The following is a 10,094-nucleotide window of genomic DNA, read 5'->3' as shown; positions in this document are numbered from 1 at the left end:
CATTTATCGTAAAAACTACAAATCCCAGAAGCAACGTGATCACGCGCCTACCAGACTCTCCGGCCCCGCCCCCTAGAGGCCAAACTACATTTCCCAGAAGGCCTCGGGACTCGCTTCTTTCCCTGGGCTTGCGTTGGCGTTCTACCCCCGCCCCCTACCCGAGAGCCTCGCGCCAAATCGGCGCGCGCGCGGGGTACGTAGCTGGTGAGTGACGCAAAATATGTGGGCCGCTCCGGAGCCGTGGTCGCGCTGTGTGTGTGTGTGCGAGTGAGGGAGAGTGTGAGTGCGGGACCTGAGGCAGTGTGTGTGTGAACTGTGGCCGCTGGCGGGGTCAGCGGGGAGCGGCGGAGCCGCCCGGGAAGGTAAGTGAGGAAGGAGAGAGGGGGCTCCCGGAGAGAGGGGCGGAGAAACTGGGCGCGCGGCCGGGAGGGCGGGAGAGGGGCGCCGGGCTGGGGGAGGGGCGGCATCTGCCTGGGCCGCCGGCGCGGAGGGGGGCGGGCCAGGCCCGCGGAGAGGCTGAGCCCAGGCCCTGACAGGCCCCTTCTTCCTCCGGATTGCTGACTCGGGGGCGGGGCCTCCGTAGTCTTCCTCCAGTCCCCCGAAGACACTTCCCGCGAATACTCTTCCGCCCGGAGTTGGGGGCAGGGGCATGCCCGCGCCTACCGGGAGCAGAGGTACCCCTCATTCCTCTGGTCCCCCGCCCCTCCCCCTCAGTCTTCCCAGTCTCCATTCCGTCCTGGCCGGGGGTCTCCATCTTCCCTGCCGTACGGCGGCCCCTTCCTAGACCGTGTCTCCGCCTCCAGTCCCAGTCACCTGGGCGGGCCTTCCCCTCCCTCGGCCTCGTGCCACCTCCCCTTCCGCCCGCCCTGCTCTGGGACAAGGCGGGGCGGGGGCAGAGGGCGGGGCTTTCTGGACACTCCTTCCACTTTGGTGGTTTGGGGGCAACCTCAAGAGTGCCCACCTAAGCTTCCCGGGAACCCGTTTCCGGAGCTTGTCGTTTTCCAAAGGGGAATCAGGTGTTTAACTCCGTATTTCTCCTACTTCCCCGTCTCTTCCTCAGTCCTCTGTGTGTCTTCCTCTTAAACAGCGGGGGGAGCGCTCTGGTTTCCCACGTGTTGAAGAAGTTTTGGGGGTGTTTGTAGTTAATTTGAGCCCCAGATAACTCGTCTGTGTTCATGTAATGTTGGTCTCAATTTTTTCTTTTGTCATTTTAACGAACCCTTTTAATTAGTGTACACTTCTTAATTATTCATACATCAGCATCCTCCTCCTCTAAATGCGTCGTTAATGTGCAACGTGAGGGATTCGTTGACAGTGTCACCGTGTCATTTCCTTTTTCCACTTCATTGGGGTTTACCGTCAAGGTTTGTGTAAGCGAGTCTATTGAATATTGAAGGTCCTTAATTAGGGATTGACTTTCGTATCGGTCTGCTTAATGTTAAAACTTGGGCTTTGTACATAGCAGTGTTTGTCAACCGCTTGCGAGTGGTGGTATGATTTTAGGTGTCGAGATAACAAGCAGGCCTGGTGATACAATGATTAAGCATGCTAATTAAAAGGTCAAGGGGTCACCAGCCTCTCCCTGGGAAACTGGGTGATTGCCTCCTCTAAGGATTAGAACCTAAGGAACCAGAGGGGCAGTTCTACTCTGTTCTGGAGGGTGCACACGACTACAGCAAAGGAGATAACGGACACAACCTTTAGGGCAGCGAATTTATGCTCCCTGTCTCCTGGCTAGTTGCTGGAAAGTGCCTTACTGTTCCTGTAAGAGAGGAGGCATCTGCTCTGGAAGGTGGTATAGCGCCAGTTCTCTTCATTGTTCTTCTAAAGGTGATGGTGGTGGATCTCGGTAGTTATTGAAGGTTATACAACATCTCTCACCTGCGATTAGTAGTTATTGGGTAAAGTTTTACTTGCAGCTATCAACCTGCCTCCACCCCCCCCCCTTTTTTTATAAGAATATTTACAGACACTTGTATCAGAATTAGAACCTTTTGAGGGACATTGTAAACGTTTACATGGACTTTAGACTTTGGGATAGCTTCTGCTGAATATGCTATTTAGTGCTATGCATTAGAAAAGCAAAGAACATATTTTATGGATTTGTTTTTTAAAGGTGCTCAAGGTTATAGTGGGAAAAATGGGCAATCTGAAGTAAAAAGCTATAGTGAAAAATATCCTACCCCTATCACCAAGAAGTTAGTCATCTGCCACAAAAGCATTAGCTATTAGTTTTTTTCTTTATTCTTCCAGGGAGCTTTAACACAGAAGGAAGGTAGGCTAGTAGGTAAGTACAGCAGACAGATACACACCCAAACACCTTTAAAAATTTTTTTGTGGTGACACACCTGGTGGCACCTGATTAAGCACTTGGCTACTAGCCGAATGGGCTCCTCAGAAGACAGGCTTGGAGATCTGTCTGGAGGTCCAGCCTTGAAGACCGAGGATTAGCTGTGCTCTGCCCACACGGGCTCACTGTGAGTCGGAATGGACTGGCTGGCCAGCAACCACCACAGGCATATTCGACAGCTCTGCCCGGGGCTCTGCTCCCTTGACATGTGTTTGCGAGTTGATCCAAATTAGGAAAGAAAATAATGCTCAACATCCTCAACTTTCTATTAAGGAAAATTTGAAACCTACAGAAAAATTGAAAGAGTAGTGAAATGAATAGATATCTACCCATCCAGATTGAGCAGTTAATATTTTTACATATTTGCTCCATATTGTGTTGTATATTTTGTGCAGTCGTTTAAAAATAAACTGCAGACACATTATCAGTAAATATCTCGGCATGCATGCTTTAGGATTAAAGCATTGTTTTCAGCGAAAGTTTATGCAGCAGTTTGTGTTCCCATTTGTGTTAGTTAGGGTCAGTGGTTCACAACCTTCCTAATGCCTTGACCCTTTAATACAGTTCCTTATGTTGTGGTGACGCCCCCCAACCATAAAAGTATTTTTGTTGCTACTTCATTACTGTCATTTTGCTACTGTTATGAATCGTATTGTAAATATCTGATATGCAGGATGTATTTTCATTGTTACAAATTGAACATAAACATAAAGCATAGTGATTAATCACAACACAATATGTAATTATATATTGTGAAATATTTATGAGTTCTCCGATGGTCTTAGGCGACCCCTGTGAAAGGGTTGTTTGACCCCCCAAGGGAGTCATGACCCACAGGTTGAGCACCGCTGGTCAGGGTTTACTACAGAATTGTTTGACCCCCCCAAGGGAGTCGTGACCCACAGGTTGAGCACCGCTGGTCAGGGTTTACTACAGAATAGACACTCCTATGTGTATAAGAAAGAGCTTTATTTAAAAGAACAAATGTACATTGAGAAAACATCTGCCCCAGTCCAGATCAAGTCCATAAGTCCGATATTAGCCCATATTTCTAATACCAAGCTATATATTCCTCTTCAGACTCACACAACCCATGCAATGACACTGAATGCAGGAAGATCACAGGTCAGTGGGAGGAAAGTCTTGTGGATCCTGTGGCACTGGAAGCATCTCCCTGCTGGCAGGGGTCTTCACGTGGCTCCTCCAGCTCCAGGGCTTTAGCTTCATGTGTCTTGTCAGAAGAAAGAGGAAGCAGAGAGTCTGTGTGTCCTGCCTCCAGCGTGCTATTTATCTCCATAGCACCTCCAAATGAGGTCTTCAAACATTGACCTGCTTGACAGGCTAAATTCCACCCCTTCACTCTTAATAGTCTCAAGCTGACACCGGATTATGGAACCACCACACCATTCAACACTTTCTATGCATGTTGGTGGTCAGGACATTGCTTCCATTCTTCATAATGTGTAAACACGAATATTTCTGTTCTGGTTATTGTGTTTCCATTGATCTTACATTCTGATCTTTGTCTTCAAGTAGTTTCGGGCTATTTGGTCTTCCATAGATGCTTTTCATAGGCGAGATATTCATTATTTTGACCTGGTTTGTTTCATAGGTATAAGGTGATGTCAGAGGTTAGTTTCAGTTCAAGGTTTGAAGAACATCTCAGGGCCATAGTCTCAGAGTCCGGCATGCAGCTTGAACAAGCCTGTTTTTCTGTCTTAAGAAGTTGAGCTTCTGTTCTACATTTTTGCCCTGTTCTCCCAGGATCCTCCTTGATTAGAATCTTTGATAGTGGTAGCCAGGCACCACCTAATTCTTCTGGGCTGAGGGTCGATGAGGCTGTGGTTCTTGTAGATATTTGTCCTGTAGACTAGTTTCTCTCCCGAGTCTTTGATTTTCTTCCTACTTTTTTTGCTTTGAGCCAGTGAAAACCGTAGCTGTGTTTCAGATGGCTGCTCATATGCTTTGAGTCTATGTGCTGCTGGATGCAGCGAGCACCTCACACACCAGACACCAGACACCAGACTAGGACGTAGGACAGGACTGGATGAACTGGATGATGCCAGTTGCACTGTCCCATGATGCCATGGTCCTAGTGCTTCTAACTCAGAATCCAATTCTGGTGTGTTTGGTTTCGTCTAAATAGTAGCCCTAACTGTGTCTCTGTGTAATTTAATATATGTAAATATGCATGTATGTACATACAGTCATACTTGCCATTAAGAAAGCATTTGTTTATCTGTATGTACATATGCATGCACACATCCCTCATGGTGCCATGAGTGGCTTCAGATTTGGACTGCTCGCTGCAGTTCAGTTGTTTGAACCATTAGCTGTTCTGAGGGAGAAAGTCTTCTTCCACAAAGCTTTACAACTTCAGAAACCCTAGAGCAGCGGTTCTCAACCTGTGGGTCGTGACCCCTTTGGGGATCAAATGACCCTTTCACAGGGGTCGCCTGATTTATAACAGTAGCAAAATGACAGTGATGAAGTAGCAACGAAAATAATGTTATGGTTGGGGGTCACCACCACAGGAGTGGTAGGAGGTATGAAAGGGTCACAGCATTGGGAAGATTGAGCACCACTGCTCTAGTGTTTCTCCTTTGCCCTCTAGGGATGCTTTGAGTTGGAATTGACTGGTAGTGGATTTGCTTTGGGATATACATATATGTGCACATGGGACTGTATACTCATACATTATTTTTATGGCTTTTGCTTTGTTTCAAATTTAAAGATGCTGTAGCAGTCAGCAATAGGTCCCTTTTGTGTATGTACACCACTGTCATTCAGCGTTAGGTATTTGTTTTTAAAGTGCTGGGAGAGTTGTGACCCTCCATACAGTGGTGCAGTCACGTGCACTGATAGGAGGAGTAGAGGCTCGCAGCACTGAATCCATACAAATTATGTAGCAACAAATAGAAACAAAAGATGAATTCAGTTAGTGACACTTCAACAAGCACCTGTTCTTCCTAATGCTGCACTGAATCTCATAGTTCAATTAGGAAATTAAATTATGGAAAGTGAATTTTGAGAATGATGAGGGCAACAAATGTATAAGTGTGCTTTACACAATTGATATATGTATGGATTGTGATAAGAGTTGTATGAGCCCCAATAAAATGATTTAAAAAATTAAATTACATTGTAATATTTGTTTTATAGATGAGGAAATCAGATTGGAAAGGCTAACCTGACCACGCTAAGATCTTAGAGTCTCATCAGCAAATCTTTGAATCGTTGATGTCTTTTCCGTTGACACCAACTTGTTGGTGCTCAGGGCCTTTCAGGGCCCCAGTCTCCTGATCCGCCCAAAGGGTAGAAGTAAGTTACTTAGCCCACTGTCTGCCCTATGCCAGATGTTTGCTGTTGTTAGTTGCTGTTGGCTTGACTATGACTCGTGACAACTTTATATGTCACAGAATGAAAAGTTGCTTCATAGGTATGTTTGAGTTCACTGTTGACAGCTGTTATGTCAAGATACTCACTAATTGGTGACTGAAGCTGTTGCTACATACCATTTATTTATTAATTTTTAAAATTTTAACCTTAATTACCACCTTGAGCCCTGATGGCAGTGTGGTAAGCATTGGATTGCTAACCACAAGGATGATGATTCAGGGACGGGACTGCTGCTCCCACAGACACAACCTCTGAAACCCTGCAAAGAGTGTTGAGTTAAAATCAACCCAAGTTTTGCTTTGGGGATCATCAACTTTATTTCTTTATACTTTGTGTGAATTAAGTGAAAGTTCACAGAGGCGGTCATCAGTTTTGCATTTCAGCAATTCACACCTTTTGTTTCAACTCGTTTATTGCAATCCCTGGTGAACCATCCCTTAGCCCACTCACTTCCTCTCTGCGTCCTGTTTCCATCCTTCTCCCTTTCTAACTCTCCATGTTTTGTGCTTGGTTAATTGCTGCCCTGTGGATCTTCCGTGAGTGATTATTCCAACATGAAGTGAGTTGAGTCCCAGACCTGAAAGATAACTCAGGGGCAGTCTCTCTCCGACCAGTTTACCTGGAATCTTTAATGACTAGTTTTGTCCCACATTCCCCCTCCCCCCCCCCCCCCCCCCCCCCCACTCTATCCAGGACCTTCTAATATGATCATTTTTAGACCCGTGGGTATGGGTAGTTGGCAATGATAGCAGAACACAAGCTAGTTCTGGTTTGGGGGTCACGGAGGCTGATGTCATTCGGCTAAATGTCTCCATGTCTTTAGATTTTTACCATTCTTCCCTCCTCCAGGCAGACCAGGGGCTGCACCTGAGGTGGCTGCTCACACCTCTGAAGTTGCTACTCACCGAAGTAGGATGTAGAACACTGTCTCTGGAACGATTTTTGCCAATTGACCTGGTTGTCCCCCAAGACTGTGGACCTGAGCCCCCTTTCCCCAGGCACTCATAACCTCAAAGTGTTTGGTTATATCTAAAAAGTCTTCACAATGTTGCTCCCTGTACGCTTCACTGCATTCAAGGGTGTATGTTAGCAAAGATAAGTACACATATATGAGGGGGTACCCCCCCCAAAACATTCTTTTTTTCAAAGCTATGCATTTAAATTTTCTTAGGAAAAAACCTTATCACCTTCAAAGTACTCTCCATTACCCTTAATGCATTCGTCAAATCTGTGATTCTATCTTGGAAACATTTTCCAAACTCATCTGTTTGGATGGCTGACAGCACCTCCCTCACTTTTTCTTCATCTCTTCTGTGTCATCAAATCAATGTCCTTTCATCCCTCTTTAAAAAAAACGTGGCAGGGAGCGAGGTCAGGTGAGTAAGGTGCATGGGGCAAGAGAGGCATGCTGTTTTTGACAAAAATTGGTGCACTGAGATGTCTGTGTGAGCAGGTGCATTGTAGTGGTGGCAAAACCAGTCCCCCAACTGCCACCAATCAGGCCTTGTTTGTCTCACACTGTTATGCATCCTTTGCAGAACCTCTAAATAGAGAGCTTGATGAACAGTCTGACCTGATAGAATGAACTCCAGATGTACTATGCCCCTCACATCAAACAACAAACATCTTGATCTTTGATTTCAGTTGACGAGCTTTTTTTTTTTTAATCATTTTATTTGGGGCTCGTACAACTCTTATCATAATTCATCCATCCATCGATTGTGTTAAGCACATTTTTACCCTTTTTGCCATCATCATTTTCAAAAAATTTTCTTTCTACTTGAGCCCTTGGTACCAGCTTCTGTGTGTTTTTTCTAGGACAAGCCATGGTGGTTAAGTGCTGTGCTGCTAACCAGAATGTTGGCAGCTCCAGCTGTGCTGCGGCTCCGCAGGAGAACGCCTGCCAGTCTGCTCTGGGCACTTGTCTGTCTCGGGTATGGTTGCTGGCTTGGAATTGACTTGATGGGAGTGGGCTTGGGTTGTCGTCTCAAAGTTTCATAGCTTTAGCTTTTACACTTAGGACTTTGATCCATTTTGCGGTAATTTTTGTGTAATGTGGCAGGTCCAACTGCATTGTTTTGGACGTGGATATCCGTTTTTCCTAGCACCATTCAAACGTAAGCTCACTGCCATCAAGTCAAATCCAGCTTACAGTGACCCTGTTGTACAGGGCAAAACTGCCCCTGGGGGCTGGTTGCCAAGGCTGGTAAGTCTTTACAGGAGGAGAGAGCCTCATCTTTCTCCCAGGGAGCGGCTGGTGGCTTCAAGCTGCCGACCTTGATGTTAGCAGCCATGTGTGTAACCCACCGGCCACAAGGGCTCTGGTTGGGTTTATTTCTGGACTTGTAATGCTATTAGGTCTTGAAATGGGGAAGAGTGAGCCTTTCAACTTTTCCCCCCAAGATGGGGGGGTCACCCCATGAGGACCTTATTAAAGGGTGGCGGCATGAAGAAGGTTGAGAACCGCTGAAGATGGTGTGTCTCCTTGCTGTTGTGAAGAGTGCTGTGATGCACACCGGTGTGCATGTATCTGCTCAGCTTTGTTCTTTACCAAGTAGTGTGAGTTATTGCTGGGCTGTAGGGTACTTCTATGGACTTCAAGGTTGTGTGTGTGTGTGTGTGTGTGTGTGTGTTCTTGTATCCTGCAACTTTGCTATATCTATTAGTTTTCTATGTGTTGATTCTACTAACTTCTTTTCCAATTCGGGTGCCTTTTACTTTCCTTGTCTTGTGCAAGGCAGAGGGAGGAGTCTTGGAGATTGTACTGCATGCACAAGCAACAAAGGAAAAGGACAGACAGGCTCCGCACAGAAAGCACTCTGCATTTTGCTGTGGTTGCCCTCCAGTCCAGTGTCCCACACAGCATTGGCGAAAGTGAGAGACCTGCCTTGTTCCTGACAGAAAAGAACTTCACCGTAGATTAGGTAGCTGTGTGCCGTTCACATGTGGTTTGTCATGTTGAAAGCGCCCTGGAGGTGTATGGGCTTATGCTTTGGGCTTCTAATCACAAGGTCAGTGGCTTGAACCCATCAGCTTCTCCATGGGAGAAGGAAGAGGCATCAGAAGCCCAAAAGGGTCGCTTTGACTTGATGAGAATGAGCTTGTTTTTTAATGACATATTGAGGATGTTTTCTATTCCGAAGGAATCTATTCAATTCCAACACACGTCAGTGGGTGTTGAAATCTGACAGGTACCTTTTTCTTCATCAAGGAAGGTGATCACGTGCCTTCCCCTTTCATTCTGTTGAAATGTGTATCATACTGCTTTCTGTGTGTGGAGCTGCCCTTGCATTCCTGGGATAAATCTCACTTTGAAATAGTGTATAGTCCTCCTAATATGCTGCTGGATCTAGTTTGCTAGCATTTTGTTGAAGATTTTTGAATATGTAGTCATAAGGGATATTTGTGGTTTTCTTTTAATGTCTGTCTAGCTTTGCTCTCAGGGTAATGCTGACTTCATAGAATGATTTAGGAAGTGCTTCCTCATTTTTATTTTTTGGAGGAACTTAAGAAGGATTGGAGTAAGTTCTTTATTTTTAAGATTATTTATTTATTTTTTGGGAGTAAGCTTTTAAAATGCTTGATAGAACTTAACCAGTAAAGCCTCCCTCCCGCTTTCAAAGTTCTCTGTCTACTGAAAACTCACTACCATTAAGTCAGCTCCAATTTATAGTGGTCCTATCCCTCTCGGGTGTGTTTTATGAGATAATTTTGCTGTTGCATATGTTACTACTTGACTCTGTCTCTAGATCTTTTGCTTAGTATAACACTGTATTGTTGAAAAATTGTGAGTTATTTCCCCCTTTTCAGTTCAGCTCCACTAAAATTGGTAGCTATTTTTGGGACCAGATAGATGTACATGATGAACATTTGAAGGAGGAATGATAGCCATGGTTCAGAAAAATTAAAGCACTCATATTGAGCGTCTGGATTATAAGAGTCGTTTTAAAACTTCAAAGAGAGGCTTCAGGAACATCATGTTCTCTGTCTTTTGTTGTGATGTCCTTTTCCTTCCTAGTGTCTTTGCTTAGACTGCCCAGGAGGGAGCGGTTAAACTAGTAGAAATCGTTCCTATAGAGGATGCAAGCTGCCTCTTGAGACTGGGAACTCCTCCCATGCCCTGTGGATACCAACATTAGGGCTCACTTAACTTCCCTTTCTCCTGTTCTTCAGGATCTAGTTTATAAGGAATTAAGATGTTTTAGAGTGAGCTTTATATTGCTTAAAGACATGAAAATAGTATTTTGAGATAATTGCTCAGTGTGGGCATAAATAACACAGAATGTTTATTCTGTAATGTTTAAAACCTGTTGAAATAATGAAAGCAGAAATACCTTTTAAAAAA

General features: G+C 45.2%; 1 protein-coding gene across 2 annotated transcripts in view; it reads left to right on the top strand.

The window, feature by feature from the left end:
- The first annotated feature begins 285 nt into the window (after positions 1-285).
- DCAF1 (DDB1 and CUL4 associated factor 1) overlaps positions 286-10,094 on the top strand; it is a 76,314-nt gene continuing 66,505 nt past the window's right edge. For both annotated transcript variants that reach the window (XM_004715247.3, XM_045297680.1), the window contains exon 1: positions 286-362. The gene's annotated coding sequence lies outside the window, so the exon portion shown is untranslated. The remainder of the gene's footprint in view (positions 363-10,094) is intronic.

This window comes from Echinops telfairi, unplaced genomic scaffold, assembly GCF_000313985.2.
Source record: "Echinops telfairi isolate 266 unplaced genomic scaffold, ASM31398v2 ScPeMD7_7420;HRSCAF=8458, whole genome shotgun sequence".
Lineage (NCBI taxonomy): Eukaryota > Metazoa > Chordata > Mammalia > Afrosoricida > Tenrecidae > Echinops > Echinops telfairi.
Note: the sequence above shows the minus strand (reverse complement) of the source record. Positions and strands in the feature narration are given on the sequence as shown.